We start from the raw sequence: 24,401 nt of genomic DNA on the forward strand, positions 1-24,401 counted from the left end.
GCTATGCATTCCTAAGAGGATAGCCGTGCAACGACCTTTTTATAAAAAGAATTTGCTACGAACGTCAACCCGTAAACTTCACTCGCGACCGGCATCGGCCAGTTCAATATTGGATGATGACGTTCTAAAATCTGTTAGTTGTTAGATGTTTGGTGAATTTTTTCAGCAATGATATTTCTATAAGCAATCGAATGATCAACATAGCCCTTTGTTAATGATTCCTTTATAAAACGTTTGCCATTCACAACAACCTTGTCATTATTTGAGTATTAAACTATATTTTGAAGCTTAATGTCATTCAAAATATGACATTTGTGTTAAAAATTTCCGCTCATGTCAAAAGCTTTTTCACGCATAAAAGAAAACATCACTTTTAACACTTACTTCATGAATAAATATATATAATTAAGGAAATAATATTATGTACAAAATATAGAAGAATCGTATAAACTTTTATCTCAACTTTTTACCAGCGAAATGTCCACACAAATGATTGCTTCCCAAGTTCCTTTTCTTGAGCAAGTATGTCATGCCACTAACTGTTCTTTTTACTTTGCAAATGTTATAAATTATTTGAATTCTCCAAGCGGACTCAAAATAAATTGATGATGCACATATACAACGTATTCAACATAATGTGCAAAGAAGAGAAAGTTTTTAACAAGACATATGTACATTTTGTTCATTATTCGTGTGCCCTGATAATTTTGGAGTTGTACCCAACTGTTCTGTAGCCTTTAAGGGTCAGTAACCGACGCATTGAAAGGACCAATACCCTATGTGTGGACTAGGACGTTTAAAAATTCTACTAAATCTACACATTTTCTTTAACATTGCAGTTTTAAGAAGAAACAAGTTGTTTTAGTCGTTTCATCAAAGATATGAAGAATAATGATGTGGTAACAAATTGCGATCTCAAATTAAACCCAAATTAACATAATGAATTAAAAAGATATGTTTCTATGAAACTGCATTGATATAAGCAAATTATATGAAAATTTTTTTTAAAACAAGACAAAGCATTTATTTTTTATTCTTTTCGCTGTTTTCTTATTCTGTTATTTCTGTAATAAAATTATTCACCGAAACTCCAAATACATGGTTATTTCATTCGTACCCCCAAATTCAATTTTCTCTTGCCGCCACACATATCAACTTATCAACCCCACATGTAGGGGCGAGTTTATGCAAAGAAGGGCTGTTGTATCAAAAGTCAGGGCCAGTACTAAACCAATTATGATCCCTCCTTTGGACGCCCTTCAAGCACCCTTGAATCATGGGAACAACGTATCAGTTCTCCGCCCTTTATATGTATCACCCCATAGAGTTATCGGTTGCCCTAACCTCAATTATTATTATTTTAACAGGAGTGGACTTTTTTACAACATGCAGAAATATAGCACACAGAAAGTGTATAAAATTTTGAGATACTAAAATTACGAATAACCACTTAAGAAAGAAGATTGCGAAGTAATTAATGGAACCATGTTATTGCTATTTGTTTTGAGAGAGTTGAAGATATTAAGTTTTATTAATTAATATATAGTAAAGAACAAGGTGTCTTTAAACGAATAACTACACTCCGGGAATGTTTAGTTTGAATGTGAAAATCCTATCAGATTCAATCGTGATCTAATTTAAATTATAGATTAGGTGGTGTTTAACGTATTTGGTTATATAGAATGCAAAAGTTTCAGTTTCAATATGAATTAGTCCTATGCCTTTTCAGCATAAGTAAGTTGATTATGAAAAATGTTTTATACAAAAGCTGTACTAAGTCAACAAATTATAATGAAATATATACACTAAGTTAAGCGAATTACATGCGATTTAGTATTACCTAAACTAGCCACCCGTTTATTTTTTTTATTTTAGTCTAGTTCTTATTCTCCTCATTTCGAATAAACAATGTTTACGTAAGATTCATGTAGAATTTCAAACTTTAAAAACTACCAGGCAAGCTTCAAAATCACTTATCAGATCTGAAAAATCAACAAATTGCTTTAGTAACGATATGACACACGGTTGAGAACCATTTAAATATTTTTACTTAATATAAAGAACAATAAGAATAAGAAAGCTGCAAGGAGGAAATAGAAAAGAAACGAACTGAAAGATAAATCTTATATTTCAAAAAAATTGATGATTTCCATTCCTAGTCCGTCCAGGCGTTCTACCCAACCGATTTACTTAATTTTTTTTTCCATGAAAGGTATTGATGCACAGGTCAGCCATTAACCATCGGATTTCATCTAGTTTTCACCATTCTCAAGTTATACTCAAATGCGATTTCCCCCTGTACATTACTTATGGGAGTTTTTCACATACACACGTTCTATCCTCAATATCTCAGGTTCTATTCAAGATAGAGACTTCTTTTTGGTTTAAGAACACTTGCTGAAACACCTTCTTTCTTTTGAGTTTTTGAACACTTGAATCGGTTGAGTTGGAGAGGAGCTAGGCGCGGACATTCAATGTGGAGTTATGGATTTTTGTAGGTTTCTTGCTCTTCCAGTTAAGATATAATATGATTGAATTGTTTGAGTCTGGGAAGAGTTAAGTGCGGACATTCAACTTACTTTTAAATTTTTCCTGAGATATTTGCTGCATACCTCGAGCTGTAATTGAGGTAGGTTGTTAGTTTTAGTTTAAGAACACTCAATAAATGAATCTTATCTCGCAATTCACTAAAAAATATTTTGTACGTTGATACAGACAAAAATTATGTGTTTTGCAAAATCGTTAATATATCTCACCAATAACCATTTCAGTTTATGTTTTAAGGATACAAGTTCTTTCCAATTTAAAATTTTTCCATCTGTAAATTTCGTTAACAAATTATCAAAAACAAATTTATCCGATAGAAAAATCTGTTCTACTTTTGCTGTTGAGAAAATTGATTCACTTGCTATAAAACTGAGTACAGATCTGAATTATTTTTCCTAAACGGATTTAGAAATTAGTATTAAGTAAGTTCATGGTGGCGGAAAGAACGGCTGGCGGCCATTTTGGTATTATTTATTGCGGTATCTAAGGGTGGGAAGAGTTCGCTTAAAAATAAGGGTGCGGGGTTGTAAATGTTACAAGAAGACTAATGCCACTATAAAAATCTGTTATGGTGTATATCCCCATTACAACATGAATAGAGAGTGTAAATAGAATTAGAAAACTCTTCCGACTCTTCTGATCACAATGTTGCATGAGATTTTTTTGCAGTGATGTAGAAAAAATATATTTCATTTAATGACATATACGAATATGTTTCATTAGTCATTAGTGCAACTAGTTTTAGGTACTAAATCTGAAGCTGCAGTTTTTTCTTTAGTACGAATTAATAAACTGTGTATAACAATAATAAAGTACGAGGTGAATTCACTAGTTGAAATGAGTATGGTATAAAGAAGACATGAGAAAAAAATCGGTTTATCTTTGTATTTCACAAAATGAGCATTACAGAAACGGTGGAAACATGGAAAAGAAATGGAGAATTAAAATTTCAGTTTACAAGCTACGACCAATAATTCTGGCTACTAGCTACTAAAGGAGATCAGTTCTATAAAATTTCGAATCCTGTAACTTTTTATTTTTCTTATTTAGTTAGTCTAGATTCAATAGTTTCATGATTTTAAATATCGATGTATATTTAACGGCCATCAAACATATGATCACGTATATATCGCTTATTTGGTGACTGAGAACTGATCAAACAACAGCTCAGAAACAACTGAATAAACAAGCTGAGACGCTGCGCTGCGAAACCTGCCTCTTCTCTACTTTATAGTGAAAGAAGAGACCACAGATTAATTCAGATAAAAAATGAAATCTGACAGGTCACCTAAAAATACTAGAATCAATAAAGCAAGAAAACAAAAACCAAACACTGGACTAAATGCATAGTACGATGGACACTTATATCCCGATATCTCGAACCGCTAATCATAGGTCACTGAAGTTATTTCATAAGCTCGAAATGTACCTCTTCCGATAGGCAAGTACCTTTGGATGTACGGAATTATCTTAGATGAATGTTTTGAAGTGTTAAAAAACTCTAAAAGCTCTAGCTAATAGAATTAAATAAACCTTATGTGACTACCACACCATCATGTGTACCAGGTAATGAGAAATTAAAAAGGGGCAATGACTCCATATAGAAAGGAAGCTCTGCTAGATGTAATGAGATGCCACAACAATCGAAGATATGAACGGATGACTAAAAAATTGTATCGACTCTTATTGGGGGAACACTCTAAGCTTGATACAATCCAAATGATTTATAACCATATTATGGCTGTCTAAAAAACTTCTTGAGATTTCTGGAAACTACATTAAACTGGTGGCTGGTCTTCTGACAAGACACTAACTCGTTAAATACCACCTCAGAGAATAGAAATATTGAAGGGCGACCATTGCAGATTCTCCCAACGAGCCATAGAGACCTTAGAGTATATACTCTGCGAATGTCGTGCACATTTCAGCGAAAGGCTTAGGTACCTCGAGAAAATAATAATTACCAGGAATATTTTTTCTTATAAAAGAATAACTTTGAGATCCACTACACTAGATTAACGTTTGAGGAGGGCACTAATAATATAGGGTCTCGTTGTGGAGTAAAAAGTTACTGAAATTATGAAATTTGTACGGAGGTCGACCCAAAAGAACTAAGGTTATCCATATATCTCCATATTAATACTTATCAACCGGTGCGTTATATATAGTCTTAGACATAGATAAAATGCTGATTTATTAATTAAAAAGGTAGAACACTGAGTTAATTTCGAATTATTTTAAATTTTCCTTATGGGTCTGATAACAATATACTGTTAGAAGTAGAATTGAAAATCAAGAACGTAGTAATGAAGAACCTACAAGTGAAAGACCAAACACATCAGCTGAAGATAACGGACACTATTTCAAACATACATAAATGTTAGATATTATTTGAAGAAGTTTTCTACTCTTAAGCTAGTCCGCAAATAATTATGTTTATTTCAAATACACATTTTGATTGCTACAATATAAATATAATATAAATATGTTTCTTAATCGTTTTGATTTTAGGTCTCTTCTGTGTTGAAATTGGTGTTTTTTATGTATTTTATTTGAAAACAGATAAAAATTTCGACTTGGCTGACAGATCTATCCAACTATCAGATCCTGAATTTAGATAGAAAATAATGATCCCGAAAAAGGACAAACAGATACTATAATCAACAAAGAAACATCCAAATATAAAACATTTTTCTTCACCATATGTACAAGGACTTTTTCAACAGCAATCTAATTATTTCAATAAATTTAAAATTAGTATAAATCATAAAGGACATAATACATTATTCAAATATTTCACTAAACTAAAATCTAAAACCTACAAAAATAAATGAGTAGGTAATATCATATATCAAATACCTTGTAATGATTTTGACGCTGTCTACATAGGGCAAACATCTCAGTACTTAGACATTAGACTAATAGATCATCAAAAGGTACTTTCAATTATAAAGATCCAAAAATTTTTAAAGCAGAATCGAATACACGAAAAAGAGAATTTTTAGAAATGGTTCAAATTATTATATTAAATAATTTAATTTACAGCTCTATTTTGTAAATTTAAACTACAAATAATTTGATAGCTGCAACATATTTTTGAGATTTGATAACTATTTTGATAAAGACTGCAACATATTGAATGATAAAATTTTTATCTGTCTTTAAGAATTGTAAAAAAATATAATTTCAAATCAGAAGGGACCTAAAATCAAGACAATTTAGAAACATGAACAAATCAAAAGGTCTAAGAAATTAAAGAAATATAATATATTTGTTTTCACCGTATAATAAAAGTTTGTATTTTTTTTTCCATTTTTAAAAAATTCCTGTTTTTAACAAACAATTTCAAGAGCCCAAAACAAGAATTTGTGAAATAACACTTAAATAAATCCAATTTATTATAGATTGACAGGAAAATGTCTATCATCACCTTACTTGAGATAAGTAATCTACAAAAATACCGAAACTTTGACGTATGAATGCCCTTTATTCGTTTTAAGTCGTAATCTGGCCAAACTAACAAACATACAAACAATAAACAGTGACTAGTGACTGCGGAATCAGTGTGAAAGTGACATTGTGTCTTTTTGCAAAGTGTGAAGCACCTTTGACAGGCGAACAAAGGACGTACCCCGATGCGGTACTTCAGAGCCACCGCATTTAAATGGCCAGATCCGATTATGCCGACTGTTGTCAATAGACGCAGTCAACTCGATGTAATTTACTTGACTCATTGCACCGACAAAGGATCGGTATTTTTGGATGATGCCGAAGTTATTGAGAGCGAAAAGAGATATTGGAAGATGAAAGGAGACGGGTAATCTTTTGATTTTAAGAAGTGTGAAAAGTTTATGATCATGTTTTTATTCTTAAGTAGATGGAATGCGTCCAGGTGTTTGGGGAGGAGCACGTCTAATGATTTCTGAATTGAATGTCATTCTTAAATGAAAACTGGAGCAAGAATAGTCGTAGTTATTATAAAAAGTCACATTAACTGACTTGTATACCTTGATCCCCTATATCAATTATTGTTGTTTCATTATAGTATAATTTCTTTATTGTAAAAAATGAATTTTGAGTCCGGAATATATTGGACACGGTTTTTATTGATTAATGTTTGTAAGCGTTTTGTAAAATGACTGTTAATGCCTACTAGTTGGAGAGAGTTGATTCTGACATGGAAACAAGTGAAACGTAAATAATTTATTCTTGAATTCTTCAACCCCACTAGAATTGCCTTATTAAATTTATTGCCGGAAATGTTAAAGAAAGTATATAATATGGCCTATGAATTATTTTTTAACTAGCAAAAGGAAAATAAAACCCCCTCCATTTTCTGAATCTACTTCACTGAATTATTTGCAAGTTATAAATCTTCAACGCTATGGACCTATTATTCAATAATTAGATGGCGCTCGTGGAAATAAACGTCACCTCGTGAATATTAACCTTCATTATACACTCATGTTAAAAGTAACGTCAAAATTGAATTATTATTTTGGTGACGCTGCGATAGTCCAGTGAACAATGGTAAAAATGTGGTATCATCTCATAATTTCATCAAGACGCATAGATTTGAGTAAAATTTTGGAATTCAATTATATTTACCCTTCACTTCAAAAAAAACCTATGCCAATATGTACAAATGGTGGTGAGAGGTAAAAACTACCCCTTATTGTTAAAATTCAATAGAATAAAAGTTGAAGCATTTCCAAAGTTTTAAAAACATAGTAGAATTAAAATAAAGATCGCATGATGTTTTAGGATAGAAAATAGATGTTGCCAATGCATTACCAGTCGATTAAAACACCATTTTGTAGGTAAAATTATAATATTTTTGGGTAAACAGTTTGGCATACATTAAACCCTTTTTTCATAGGGGAAACGTGTCAAGTGCTCCAAAACTCTACTGTTAACTTCGAGAAGTTATATTTCGGTTAAATCTGAATTGAAAAAAAAAGTTTTGTTCACTAGTATTTTTAACATATCTTTCATATTTTCAAAGTTACTTTTGATAAAATCAATTTTTTGAGATAATGTTTTTCAGAATCAAGCTCACTAAATCATTCAAAATTAGAGTGGCATTTTGAAGGGTACAAATGACGTTTTTTTCCTTGAAATCAAGGGATTATATCTTATTTTCATCATAACTTCCTTATTTTATGTATTACAAAGTTTTATAAAGTCTCATTTGAATGGTTTTTAGAGTTCTCTAAAAAAGATTCAATACACTTGTTCTCAAAATTGATCGTTTTCAATTTATTCAATTTTCAATTTTTCAAAATATTTCCACCTTTAATAAATCATAACTCCGTTTGTATTATGCCTATAACCAAAAAGGAACATTCTCTTATTTTTTTGAAAGCTTAACTCAACCTACTTAGAGTTTTTGAGTTATTTGTGAGAAATCGGTTGAAAATATGCTTTTTTTGTAACAAATATTCAAAATTTCAATCATGAATAAGTCAAAAAGTATTGATTTTGCAAAAAAACTTCATGGAGTAATTTTTCATCAGATCGCTTTTTATCGATTTCTATGGTTAGTTTCAACAAAAAAACTACCACTCCCACACAAGGTATTTAGTATCTACTGTTGAAATTTCAAGCAATTCGATGGTTCAAAATATAATTAATCTTATAAACGTACAATTCACAAAAAATATATATTTATACATTATATATGATAAGGTATTGAATTATTAGCCTATTCTTTGAGAAAAATTGTATTTTTATATTTTGACCAATTGTAATCAAAGGGTTATTATTATTTTCGTAATAAAATGACTACATCCTGCAAAAAAGGCATTTATTCACCATATCCTTTCGTTACATGAAAAAACCAGCATTTCAAAAACAATTTTTTTTTAATAACAATCTATCATACACATATCTTTGCTTTTGCCCTAAACGCATGTAAAAATTAAAGAAAAATTTATTGATGATTACATCACATCGCAGTAAGAACAAGTCACATCCACTAGTAAACTGAATCGTGTCGACCCACGTGCGATAAATAAATATTTGTGTTTGAAAGGGTTGATTCTAAAGAATTTTACAAAAATTTGGTGAATATATTGAGGCAATCTGCAGTATCGTATAAAATAGTCAAAATGTAGGAGATAGCCTTGTAAAAATATATATGCAAGTGGAGCATCCACAATCAACTTATGACTATTAGACAAATGTTTGAAGATAGTGGTATCTCATACCATGTGATGCATAATGTACATACGCGTAGTTGGAATTTAATCCATGAACACAAGCAAAAGACATTTGTCGATGTAGAGTAAGGAAAAAAAACATTGAGGTTCGCATTCGTCGAGATAATTCGAGATAAATCCTTCAGGGAAGGTTACGCTTTGGGAAACTGAAGGTATTTTATTTATTCGCTCGTCGAAGAAAGAAGGGAACGTCGGAGAAGCACAAATATATTGAAATAGAATAACAGTTTAGGAAGGTTTGGATTCTGTTGAGTATCATCCAATTTATTTTCCAGATTTGGCATCCAGTAATCACCGACTGTTTCCAAAACATAAAATTCTCCCGAGACGCATTGGAAATGATGTGGATAATGTTATAATATTCTTGGAAACTAAAATTTCTAAAAATTATTCAAATCTGATGGTGTATATTCCAACTGTAGGAGGGTTGACCATAGAAAGGAGGGAATAAAAAAGTTAATTTGATTTTCAACTTTTATGTGGCGCTTTCTATAGGGTGGATATTTTTAACAAAAGCTTTGAAAACATACTTACATTTAAAAAATTATTATGCAGATGAGTTTGAATAGATCTTATCTTAAGTTTAAAACAATATTTTTTACCTAGGTTGATGTAAATTCGTTAAAACTTGTCAATATAGTCGATGCCGTACCTTCTAAAAGTTTTTAGAGAAATTGAGTTAGTGTCTCGTATTCGATGAAACTTGAATAAAGAAATTTTCTACGTACATGGTAATTTTATAGATAAGTAATAATTTGATTTAGAATATCATATAAACCTGATTGTTCAAGTTAGATATTTTCTTTTTCTATGCAAATATCCAATAACAACACTAAAGTAACACACTATTAGTTTGCGTATAATGATTTAAGAAGACAAGTCGTAATGACGTTATTAGTTATTTATTACTTATTTATTATATAATTGAATAATATTTTTATCGCTTTAATGTACAAGAGGACGAAATAAATACCAAAGATGCGGAAGAAAAGTCAATATTCAAAATGATGTAGAGATCGTAATTTCCACAGATGAACATACAAGTTTGATAACTTGTATAGAGGTTTCTGATATTATGAAAATGAGTTTTTAAAGGGTGCTGGACATGATGAAATACAACGTACAATACATAGAAGTCGCAAGTTTTGTAACATTTAACCGTCAGCTATAATTTCTCGTAACCAAATTCCTATTTTTTCGTTAAGGCTGCTTCACATGATGCAATACAACGTGCAATACATAGAAGTCGCAGGTTTTGTAACATTTAACCCTCAAGTATAATCTCTCGTAACCAAAATCCTATTTTGTCGTTAAGGCTGCTTCACATGATGCAATATCACGTGCAATACATAGAAGATACAATATTTCTTGATAAAAAGCATGCGCAGATGAAGTTCATCTGATTGTTTCATGCAAGATCTCACAATCGCAACATTATCGATCTGATGCCGTTTTAATTGCTTGCAAATTGTAATTATAGGGAGAAATCTAGTTACTTTTCCCTTTCATAACAAACACCTGTCCATTAGACCCCAAAAGCGAGGCAGCAGCAGATATAATTATTGACAGTGATCCACTGATCACTTTTTCGCTTCGTTACTCACTTACTTAGTTCTGTTATAATTATTTTCAAACCAGCCATGAAACATTGAACAAAAATTGAGGTTAGGAATTTGTTTGCTTTTACTAATAGCATTTTTGTTAGTGGCAGCCATGATGCAATGACTTGCAAAATGTCCATATTCATCTAAGCAATAATTTGACGTTTTTTGCATGCAATTTCTTGCACCATGTCAAGTGGCCTTAAGAAAACTGGTTTCACTATTGCAGTTAGAACTGAGAATTTCGGAATAACAAAAGAGGAATTTATACGTAACTTTTCCATCATTCGTGTAGTAAAGTTTTGGTAATTTGGAATAATTTCTATAAGATTCTAGCGAATGTAAAAACTAGTTACAAATATATAAACTAAATCAATGAAAAATATTGGAATTGATGTGAATAAACCTAACGCAATGTGAAGATTAAATCAATCGAAAGTTTTGAAGCCTACCCAATATTAGATGAAGAATATGTTGATTATCTATAATCTAGATTTTACTTATAATAATATTGTTGCGTACTTGCCCATTGATGTAGATCGTGAAGCCGGTCCTGTACTAATATGTAATAGAAGCTAAATCTTGGTGGAGGAGCCGGTTATTCTAATAAGGTCTTTTTGTTCTATTCTGAAGAGGTCTTTTTGTTTGTTTATATCAAATTAGAATGAATTATTAAAGTAAGAAACATCGTGTATATAGATTCATCTCAAGATTTTGATTGTTCAAATAACTATATAGAAAGTTTTAGGTATGTATTAATTATTGTTGCTTGTGTCTCTCGTGGAACAAATATTCCATGGACTTTTATACTTTAATAGTACAATGTGTTGATAATCTTTTGTAAGACATAATATAAAGTATCTCATAAAGTCACCGCTGTAAAAATTCCGTTCCAATACGATAAAGATTTGAAATGTGACACGATCTATAAGAGGATTACAATGAAAGCATGCGGTTTAAGAATTTGTCACACATTTCATTTTACTGACTTTCATGTATCTATTTCTCCTTTTGAACTGGTTTATATCTATATACCTGACTTTTACTTAAATATTTATGGATTCTTTTATGTTGAGTGTATCTAACGATTTTGCACACGTATCAGAATTGATTTTGTCCGTTCCGTTTATTATGAATCTTTTAAAATAAAAATCTTTGGAAATATATAGTGCGCCGAGCAAGTAAAATCATAATTTATCACGGAGATAAATTTTCATCGGTCTTATCGAATATTAAAAATTAAAATCGAATAAAAGTAAAATAATATTTTTGAAAGATGATTCCCGTATTATACTCAGATAGTGAATTAGATTTCAGCGCGTAAAATATCGAGTCATGTCTTATTTACACAACAATATTTTACAGAAACTGTTTTGTAAATATTCCATAGTTTATTCGGCCTCCTACATTTTTCGTAAAATAAGATTTTCAATATTTACTGGGTCCAATAACCACTACTCGAACTAAATAGTAGTCCTATTGGTTATGTATCAAAAATCACAAATCTGGGAATAATTTCGACTCGCCATTAAACTGGAATGAACACAAGGATTTTGTTGTCAGATTGGACTAAACCTATCAAAAGATCTCTCAAATAGAAATTGGGGATTTGACCAAGAGACTTTACTCTCAATCTACAGGCAAATTTCTCCCACAGTACAATTAAATATTGATGAGCCTCTTCCATGGCGGATTAGAACACTGCCACAAGTTTGAGTATCTTAAACAAGACAGAAGACACAGATACATCCAAAATTCCAAATGGGGCAGCTGTTATCACTTCTCATAAACCAATCAATATTCTCATAAACCAATCGATATTCATTTTAATCATCAAACCAAGTTTCTTGAAAAATAATAACAAAAAAAATCCTTTTGAACTACAAATTAACCCTGGAGTAGCCATGCCCTGTTTTTATTAAGTATGGTCTTCCTGGGTCATATTGTTTCAAAAGTATTTTTGGGCCATATTGAACAAGAATAAATTGCAAAATTAAACACATTCAACACAGAAAATAGAAAAAACATTAAAAATCAAACAACAACAAAAAACAATGTACAAAATCATCATTCAGATTCATTTACACACACCTTTTCGCCTTTTTGGATAAAAAATAAATGTGTTTCAAGCATTTGAACTTATTTACAGTAAAGCTAAGTTCTGTTAACTGAACCAATATATTTTTGATATCGCTTCCGTTTTTCAGATACAGGGAGTCCATGTTCTTAACGAATATTGAAAATATGTCGTCCACACTGTCTTACTTCACGTGGAATATTTTTTAATGCTCTCTCTGATTTCGATAATCACTGATGAGCTCACGTGCTAACTGCTGTAGAAATTTCGAAACGAAGATGCTGCGAAAAAGTCGCTATTAATTAATTAATTAAGCAATTTGAGAATGAAGTTACTTTTGGTTTCAATAATCTGACTAGCGTAATCGACGAATATCAAACTATTAAGAACCCAGTATGAGTGTAGAAATATCCTTAAATACTAAATCTTATCATATACAATAATAATTATAAAATCAGTAGATGGGGATATTTATGGTCATTTACAGTCATGTATGCGGCTAGAATCATAAATAAGGGACACTTTGAATCGCTTAACTATATTATTAACAGATCTCAAGAAATGAGGTTGGTTCCCATGAGTTGTTAGATAATTAGTGGCAAGCTGAGTGGAAAAGATCGTTTCAAAAACTGATACAAACGAACAAAAATATCTTGATTGGGGGATATCAGACAATGGACAGGTCTAAACGATATACAGTATCGTGAGGAATAGAAAAATAATGGAAATTGTTATCCCAAACATTCATTAATTGATTGATTTAGAAGAAGAATATGTCAAAATATTTAAAAAGAGAATACAAGATGTACAGATTCGACTATTGAGTTAACTTCCTCAGGGACCGAATGTAAATGTTACATAAGTAGGACAGTCAGTCGGTGACAGTATATACGAGGTGTGGATATTTAATAACGAGACTAGTAATATGAAATATTTTATTTTGGTATTGTATATCTTTATTTATTATTACCTTCAATATATCTACCCCTACATCCCTAAGTTGAGAGAAAAAGATTATAAAATATTTATAAAGTATCATAGTCAAAAATACCAGAATTGAAAAATACAGATATGTCAATAATGTGAAAAACTTAAACGTAAACAAGATGAAGCAGGCAAAGAAAAACACGATGATATTTGTCTCCAAGACGTATTTTCAACATATTCAAATCTCGTTCTTCTAATGTATATTTGATTCGTCACATGTTATAATCTTTTCCAACAAGTCATTCTAAATCGCATTTAAGTGTAAATACAAAAGTTTTTGTGAGCTTCTTGTTGTTCAGATATAGTGACTTTGTGCACAGTTTTGTAAACACTTTTTGCATGTTAAAATTTTCATGTAAAATTTGTCGTATATATTCTTTGTCAATTCCTACAGATTCAGCAATCGCACCAGTAATAGGTCTATAGTTAAATCGAACAAGTTTACCGACTATTCAGATATTTTTATTTGTTTTCAATGTGGAAGGGCAACCTGAAACTGAAATATCTTCAACATCTTGACTATTTTTAGAACGCTTAAACCTCTAAAAAATACGTGGACGCGACAAAACATCATTGCCATATATTTGTTTCAAAAAATTATTCGTTTCATTTGCATTTTTTCCAAGGTACATGATCAATTTCACAATAATCCGTTCTCTACACATAAACAGCGGAGACGAAGATAGCGGATATTCTGATTTGTCTACAGACACAGTTGACATTGCAGTCGAGAGAATAGGCTTAAAACTACTACTACTACAGCTGATAATCGTTAACTTTTGGTGAATGTGTACTTTTCTTTAAAAGCGCTACTCTCGTTACTCAATAGCTTCGTCTGATATTCTCATGAATTATATTTATATATTAATTTTTTTAATAATTTTTCATTATTTCTTCATGAAACTTTCGTTTAGTATAATTGCTTCTTCTTCCAAATCCAGAATTTAATAGCATAAATATTTATATAATTTGAGCAAATGATGAATTTATGACTATCGTATCGGTCAGTCTATTCCTTTGAAAATCCATTCCATTTCAAAAAAACCTGCAAAATAAAGCATTTCAAAACATAAACTTTCGAAGGATTTGTCACATTGAGTTTCTTACTACATTATTTTCATTCCAGTGACCCAGTTTCTGCATAGAGGATTGAAAATGCACGGGTTACGGAGACAACGACTGGGAAAACTCCGGAAAACCCGAGATAATTTCTATACAAAAGGATTACTCACATGGTTAAATGTGAAAGATGAATATATACCGGTGTGATAATTGCTTTGAGATAGTAAAATCATTTTGAAAGACACAATGGAACAGCAATAAAAGCTGTGAAGTGTATATGAAAGCAAAAGACGAAGAGAAAACAGTCTCAAACGAACAAATGAATCGCAATTTCAGAAGATGGAAACTAGTGGTGGATAATGGAATCAATAAACAAGTCTTACCATTTAAATTACTGGATATAGATATGTGTTAGACCCAAGACATAAAAAGAGATTGGAAAAGTGAAATTAATGATGCGAACCCAATGAGCTTGGAAAAAGGAAAAGAAAGTATATTCTTTTCTGACGAAAATAAATACAACTTAATTTCACAAGAATTTATTTAGATGTCTTGATATATTTTATACCGTCTGAGATCCGTCCAAATAAGTATTACGTCATCAACGCCGATTGTTTAGGAGAGAGATTGGCCTGATTGACAAAATTTAACTAGCTAAAGTGCCATTTTTACAATAAAGAGTTGATTTCTTGATAAAAAAGGAGCAGATGATTTTTCGTGGTTCTTCTAAATGTTATAGTATGCCAGGGTATATTGAAAAATTCTTAGCCTACTATAGAACCAAACAAAATTTCAATGTCAAAATATTTTATTACTCAACATATTCTCCTCTTAATTGGATACATTTATTACTGCGAACCTGCAACATCTCTAGACCTTTAAAAAAAATGTTTCTTCTTGCTTCTACCCTTGCACGCTTTTGGTCAACATTCAAATATTTGGTGATCCATTTTGCAGCAATTTTTCTCATGTCCAAATTGATGTGAACTATATGATGAACGCGTTCGTATGAAATATTCAGTGCTTCAGATATCCGTTTTAGCCCAATTCGACGGTCTGATAAAATCATGTCATGAACTGCATCGATATTCTCGGGGACTGACACAGAAACTGATCTTCCCGATCGGTCTTCATCTTCAATGGAAAATTTACTTCTTTTTAAGCTTGCAGTCCAATTTTTCACGGTCGCATACGAAGGACATTGATCACCAAAAATATTAAGCATATCTTCGTAAATCTGCTTATCTCTTAATCCTTTTAAATAGAGGTACTTGATGATGACTCGATACTCCAATTTTTCGATTTTCACAATTTCGGTGGACATCTTTTTCCTTTTAATTTATTACGTAAATCTGGTTAATTCAGTTAATCCCTGATAACTAGCAAAAGGTGTCAACCAGCTTACATATAAAATGTAGTTTCAAAATAGTTTTTGGAAATAAACAATATTTTCGTATTCTAGGAGTCGAATTTGCTCCATATTAGTTCTGAAAAACCAGTAGTGCCCTTTTTTATCCTTAACAATATTTTGGTTAAATCCTGTCTGGATGACACGTCAATACAAAAAAACAAATAATCAAAGTACAAGTAAAACCTTAGAAATACTACATTGTTACAATAATACGTCAAGTTTAAAGTTTTGAATATGTTATTTTAAAAATGAAAGTACCAATTTACTTCGAAATGATCTTCACAATCATGTTCACATCTTCTTTATTAAACAGTATTACTTTTAATGTTTTTTTTATTGCATCACACCATTAGGTCCTTTAGTGAGACTTAAAAATACTGTATTTGGTGAAGTACTTGTGGTGTTGTTATATTTTGGTACAATAAAATATTTATTGAACCTTTGTCATCCAGGCTTCATCATCCTAACAAGAAAACCAACTGATACGACAGGATAGGAAGAAAAAACTAAAAAACGTGATGTGGATGCTGCTGTAGATTTTCCGACGAAACTCGACAGCGCTGGTGATGTAAGCAAGCCATTGACGCGTTGTAAGATGAAATGAGGGCAATGAGGGCTATTTAAGTGCTAGGAACGTGCGATATATTGCAAATTTTATGTTTCAGCGTCCTCAATCCATCAATCAAGAAATTTGAACATCGTTTTGAGACCCATTGGGATTCAAAAAGCATGTATCAAATCAATATGAGATAGCGGTTTACGTTGAAGCAGGCAAAGAAAAACACATTGGTACATGTGTGTGAAAGAAGAAAACACTCTTAATTGTATTAAGTACCCTTCACAATTACAAATTTATCCTTGTATAATATTTTAATCACAGTTAAAACAAGAAAACAACAGAAACCCGTGACGGAGGACAGACACAAGCCACGCGATCTGCGGTTCATGTCATTTGTCACGAGAGTAATTTTTAAAGGCAGAGCAGCTGGTTTACTTGATAATAAATAATAGGAAAGGGAAACGTTTGAAAGATCGCATTTCATTCGAGTCTTTCGCATCGCTGATTCCAATGATGATTCTGATGGTTGGCACAAAAGATACCTTTTCAATCAAGTCGAGAAATAGGAACGGACGCCGTGAATAATCTTTATGAATATTTTGAAACTTCTAACCACGCCTATTATTCCTTTTAATTGATAAGAACATTCTATTAAATATTATTTGATTATTAAAATTAGTTATATAACATACAAAAATATGTACTTGCCATCGTGTGGCTATGAATTCTGAATGTTTTGTAATGGACATCAGATGATTTTGACGATTTGTTAGGCTGCTTAATAAAATGGTTATTTGCATACCTAAAACGCTAAATATCATTTTATCGTACCGAGGAATTATTATCGAAGTAGAATAACTTTGAGGTAGCTAAAAAGCGTCGAATCTAAATAAATACTACAAGATTATTTAACAAGACATAATGTTAGTCATAATTCACGCTGATGAAGTTTGTATTACGAGCTGCACTTCAAATAATGACTATAATAATAAATACTGTAAAGTTTTTAGTTTTTATCACACCCTTTTTATTCGTGGGGTGAATTAATAAACACTGTCTCTGGACGTTTCCAACTCACGATTCTCCAGTTCGGCTTTCAGCTCCGTCACTTTGAGATAACTTAGTCTCTTCGCCATGCTTATGTCACTATTTATTTATAGTACCTCATTTCTGACACCAATGGAACGTTTTCCATATTTATTTACACTCTGTCTATTCGTGGGGTGAATTAATAAACAGTGTCTCTTATATTCTCAATTTATTTACACACTATACAATACACTTAACTTATAATAATTTACTTATAAATATCACTTAAATAATTTCTGCGATTACTTTTACTAATTCGTTCTTTTCACTACGACTATTTATTTGAAACTGAACTAAACTGCGTTCACACAAATCATTTATATACTTGAACTTAATTTTACAAAGTTATAGAATAAAAAGAAACAAAAGAAATTATTTAGAAGAAATACTGTAAATAAACGGCCGTCTATAATAAGTTCATTAAAGGCGCGTTCACCATTTATAAAAAACAGATGAATGGCTCCGCGTGAATTCACCAAAGTTTAAAATTTAATTATAGCTGGACAGGTTCAGTCTAACGACCCGTTTCGCGAGAGAAAGTTTTTTATTCACAAATTTTGATCGTTACTTATAACAATGGTATAATTGAAGTTGTAATTATCAATTATAATCGATAATACATTTTATTGTGAAGTTAGAACAACGATTAAACTGAATATGTGGGACTGAATTATGCATTTGTTGCATATATGTTGTTGATAGTTCAATGGCTTAGGTGTTGTAGAACTGTTCAGTTTATTTGCTGTATATGTCTCAATCCTTTCGGAATTAGCTACGTATCCTTCAGTCCAGTACATAAATTATAGTCTGGTAGTTTAGATATGTATTCTTTCCCCTTACTCCAAACTTATTAATGTCATATTTGTGAGTTATATTTTACATTTTCAAATTTAAAGAATATTATCGTTAGCGATTCTTAGACGAAGATTCTAATATTTCTTAACGTTGCTATGAAAATTTTCTGATTATAAAAATGATATTCTAAATGTGTAATTTGCTTAGAGTGCAACTTTCCTGTAAGACATGCACATTAATAATGCAATCCAAAATAAATTATGTATCTGACAAGATGATAACAGTGATTGAATTATTGGAATTGTTGTCAGATGTTTCTCATTGGGAGCTTCGTTTATTAAATCATGAACTTGTTCTGGCGTAACAGTTTTTGATTCTGTATTTACATATTTCTCTTTTAGGGAATGTATCACTTATTGAAGTCACTTATTCAAAATAACGTAGTTTTGGAACAAAATCAGGGAGTTAAAAAATAGGTTTTAATAATTTTGTAACCTAACCATACACATTGTATGCATACTTTGTACTATGCAATACAAACAAATTTTTTTTTTATTTTCTATATTTCTATGTAATCAGTTGGAGATAAAAGAAGAATTTATAGTTTGGTTGTAAAGATATCTGAGCCTTATAGAGTTTTCATATTTCAAAACCAAAATTTCACGTAGAAACATATACCGTGCTGTCGAATGTGATGAAGGAATACCATGTCTGAACCTTCCAAAAAGTGGAAAACTACGAAGTTTTACCCGAGAAAGAGCGGAACGTTTTGCAAGAAAAAAAAGACGTCGGGGTTTCCGTGTGATTACCATACTTCAAAAAATAGCGTATAGCGGGACAAAATAACTGAAAAAAACTAATTGCCAATTCGAAAATTAAAGGTAATCATGATTTTTATCTAACAACGGACAATATAAAGAAAATTTACAATTCGCTGATAAAGTTTTGGTGTAGTGTGCGATTTCGACAAAAGGGATATCCACCCTATGTGTAAGGAAGGAGGCTGTAGATTCTGAAAAGTATTTAATCAACTTTCTGACTGAATTAGTTGATTTGTTAGTGGTGCAGAAGGTCTGATTCTTTGTCCTCCACGGTTAAACGATTTCAATCTTGCGGACTACACACTTTAGTCGTATCTTAAAAACAAATCTATGCTACGAAAGTAAAATTCACGTCAAAAATTGGAAGACAGAATGGAACATCCTTAACCGTTTGGAAGATTAATGGATTCCTTAAAGAAAAGGATATAATGATAAACATCATTAGTGAACTAGAAGAATAAAAACTTAATATTTGGCTGTTATATACAACTTTACAAAAAATAAATACATAAAAAAGAAGAAGCATTAGATCTTACTGAACACATTGTTTAAACCATCACTACACCAACACTCACAATTGCACTGTCCGATGCACGTTTCGATAACCAAGTTATCGTTTTCAGAGACTAAACGTGATCTTCAATCGATCAAATAATTTTTAGTATTCGATCTATTGAATTTATACGATATATCGACTCTCTCTGTATATTACTTGCTAAAAAATAGTTACATTGTATAGATTTTACTGTTAAACTGTCACTTTACAAATTAAATTGAACGGAAAATTGAGAGACAGTGTTTTATCTCTAGTTTTAAACACGGAACCAACTTTTTTCATTGGTATATGACCTCAATTCAAGGACGCGGAGATTTATCTTCACTCAAAGGATGCGTCGTAAAGTGAAGTTGGAGTGAAATTATAGCTTTCCTTGTAGTATTGTTTCCAACAGTGGCACACAGACTTTTTTCAAATTGCAGTCTTTAAGATTTATTCTGGATGAACTGATTTTTGGTTTCATGAATAATTGACTGTAATAACATATTGTGTCATCCATTTTAGAGTATACAGGGTGGGTGTTATGTATGGATTGCATCAATTACCTCGGAAGCGGTTAGTACGTTTTTAGAAATTTTTGTGGGCCGTTATTATGGTGGTATCCACATTGTTGTCAGATCTTTTGTTTTTTCGGAAAAATAATGAACTTTGTTAGTTCAAATGAACCACCCTGTATATTTTTCGTTTTTATAAATCCCTGAGAAAATACTGATTATTTTTCATGAGTATGATTGAATTTAATTTGAATAATCGTCAATAATTTATGTGTTAATACAAATCTCGTAACAGATCTAGTGTCTGTAAGTTAGTAAAAAGTTTAACGATACTAGTGCAGTAAAATATTCATTCAAATCATAGCGCAGAACGCTTACAACAATTGAAGATAATTTTTAAATGTTTGTGTCATGTTAGAAGTATATCCACATTTGTGAACTAGAAAAATTACGAATTTTAGAAAACATACAGTAAAAGCGATTACAGCACAGCTCAAAATGTTGTTCATTTACTTCAATACAATGAGCCATGCGATTTTTAAAACATTTTGCAACATCCCTGACTGCTCAAATCTTTTTATCTCTGTGTGGTAACCCTATCTTTTAATTTTTGTTTTATTGACGTGACCCCACAGGTAAACTCACTCTGTATAAGTTAATTATAGAAATTCAAATGATGTTTCAGTGTACTAAACCGATAATTTCTTCGGACAAAACAAACTCAATTATATCAAAAGTACGGAAGGAGATATAACTCCATTAAAAATCATAGATGAACTGTGGGAGTGTGTATGGAGGCTCTGCATCCTTATTTTCAACCCTAAGAATTTGGTCACCTTAATTCAAACGTGACTGTATCAAGTAGAAGAATGCATTTGCTATATATTCATGAAAAATTATGTATGGATAAGTTATCTGCGTGTTGGGTGCCGCGTTTGCTCATTCTGGACCAAAAACGCATTCGCACGAACATTTACCTTATCGCCTTATCGATTTAAGCAGAATGAGTCGTACTTTTTTCATCGTTCCATGAATTTAGATGATGCTTGGATTCACCATGTAAAGTAAACGAAGAAATTACACGGAAGCATTTTAAGAAAAATAAAGTGCTGTTCCATAAAGACATCGCGTTTTCTCACATTTCCGTGTGCACTATTTTAAATTTGAATATTGATAAGAACTCCGCCTGCATGATCGCTGGGTGGATTGAGTAGCTTAGCGATTGGGTTGCCGGTCCCAAGCCCGAGAAAAGGAGGAGGGTTAGTGGAACGGGTTAGCAGTCCATCCACCGTAAAACCGAATATAGCTCATAGACCCACAAATTTGCCTCGGAATAGGACTGATTTAAACACGACGACCCATGCGAGAAAAAGGCTAACGAATTGGAGGAGGAGAGATGTTCTGCGATTTGCTACCTGGAATATAAAAACTTTTAACAACAAAGAGCAAGAAGTTATGATAGAACTAAAAGACCACCGCATCGATATCTGTGCCCTTCAAGAAACCAAGAAAAAGGGAAATGGACAACAAATATATGACGATTACATGGTAATATACAGTGGAGTCAGCAAGGACCAACGTGCGAAAGAAGGAGTGGCACTGGCAATACACAAGAAATACACAAACAGCATAGAAGAATGTCAATATACATCATCTCGCATACTAATCGTTAAACTGCGAACAGAAACTCAATTATTAAATATAATATCGATATATGCACCCGAAGATAATAAGCGAGAAAGTTTCTATGAACAGCTTCAAAATATTACAGAATCACTACCACAGAATGAATCGATAATAATCCTTGGAGATTTTAACGCACGCATTGGTAACGAAGTGATACCAGGCGTAAAACAACGCTTTAACGAAAATATATTGAACGACAATGGGGAATTGCTGATGAACCTATGTTCGCTATGTGATCTAAGAATCAACAACACCTTCTTTGATCTCAAACCACAGTACAAATCCACTTTCCGTAACTCCCGGGGACAAAAATCAACAATAGACTACATCGTAACCAATAGACATATACACCCCGCACAGATACAAGAAGTAAGGACATTAAACTCCGCGAATGCAGGAAGTGACCACAGTTTGCTTCTGGGAAAAATCAAAATGAAACTTAACCTGGGAAGGAATAGAGAACCAAGAGCACACACAGAAAAAATAAACATCGAATCCATGTGGGACACAACCATAAAAGAACTATATAAAAACCGTTTAAAAGGGAAAATCGATAAAAACCCGATAGAAGAAAATGATGATATTAACAACAGTTGGAAGAGATTAAAAGAAAATATCATAGAAGCAGCAAGTGAATCGCTTGGAACTCGGACTATAAGACCACAAAAACAAGGAACGAACAAAACATTATGGTTCTCCAGCAAGGTCAAAGAACAGTGCAAAAAGAAAAAGAAAGCGTACTTAAACTACATGTCGTCACAAACGGCAGAAGCATATAAAGAATACAAGAGAATCCGTAACGATACAAAAACACTAGTGAGACAAATGAAAGACAACTACTGGGAAACCTTCTCCAAAAGAATGGAAAGCGACTTCTATGGGTTACAAAAACAAATCTGGCGATTAATAAGAAATCAGAGAACAGAAGCAAATGAACTCATCAGAACCAGACACTTAGAAAGAGATACTTGGGTAAAATATTTAGAGGAACTATACAAGGAAGAAGAGACCGAAACCGAACCAAATACACCAGAGATAGTAATAAGTGATGAGACTAATATAAAAAAGGAAGATATAGAAACAGCACTCCAAAAACTAAAAAACAGAAAGAGCCCAGGTCCGGATAACATCGCCAACGAATTACTTAAATATGGAGGAGAGAAGCTAAACCAACAACTAACAACCCTAATCAAAAAAATATTTACTCATCACAGAATACCAGATGAGTGGAGAAATAGCATTACGATTCCACTATTTAAAAAGGGAGATAAAAAAATGCCCGAGAACTATAGAGGAATAAATCTACTATGCACAACACTGAAATTAACCACAAAGATAATAACAAATAAAATAAATGAATGTATCTCACTAGCAGATGAACAACAGGGTTTCAGATCGGGAAGATCCTGCTCGGACGCAATATTTGTCATAAGACAAATAACGGAAAAATCGATCGAATATAATCGACCAGCTTTCATGTGTTTCATTGACTTGCAGAAGGCCTTCGATCGAATACAATTAAAAGACATAATACACCTTCTTTATGATAGACAGATACCATATAATGTCATTAAAATAATCGAAAATATATACTCAAAAAATACAATCCAAGCAAAAATAAATGATGACCTAACTGAACAGATACCTGCAAATAGGGACATTAGGCAAGGGGACTCTCTCAGTCCGCTCCTATTTAACATAGTGATGGATGAAATCATAAAACAAGTACGCAAACTAAGAGGATACAAAATGGGAAATAAAGAAGTCAAAATCCTGTGCTATGCAGACGATGCGGTACTGTTGGCGGAGAACGAGGACGATCTGCAAAGGCTACTGTACCAATTTAACAAAACAGCAAAAAAATTCAATATGATAATATCAGCGGCAAAGACAAAATCAATGGTTACTTCCAAGACACCGATCAGATGTAAGCTTGTGGTGGATAACAAAATAATACACCAGGAAATGAAATTTAAATATCTGGGAATCGAAATATCTGGACACGGAGACGTGGAGACGGAAGTAAGAAACCAAGCTACAAGAGCCTCAAGAGCAGCAGCATACCTAAATGACACAATCTGGCGAAATAAATACATTCGAACTGAAGCAAAAGCCCGCATTTACAAGACCGCAATCAGACCTATATTATCCTATGCAGCAGAGACCCGACCTGAGACCTCTAAAACGAAACGGATATTGGAGACTACAGAAATGAAAATAGTTCGAAGAATAGCGGGAAGAACACTACTGGATAGAGAAAGGAGTGAAAACATAAGACGAACATGCGGGATAGATAATATCAATGACTGGGTACTGGATAGAAAGATAAAATGGAATGAGCACATTGACCGCATAACGGAAGAAGGAATTGTGAAAATATCAAGGGACAAATCACCAGCAGGACAAAGAAGCATTGGAAGACCTAGGAAAAGATGGAGTGACAACCTCCCAGGTGACTGAGCAGAGGCAATGACGTGAAGAAAAACAGGCAATGA

Source organism: Diorhabda carinulata, chromosome X (assembly GCF_026250575.1).
Source record: "Diorhabda carinulata isolate Delta chromosome X, icDioCari1.1, whole genome shotgun sequence".
NCBI classification, from domain to species: Eukaryota; Metazoa; Arthropoda; class Insecta; order Coleoptera; family Chrysomelidae; genus Diorhabda; species Diorhabda carinulata.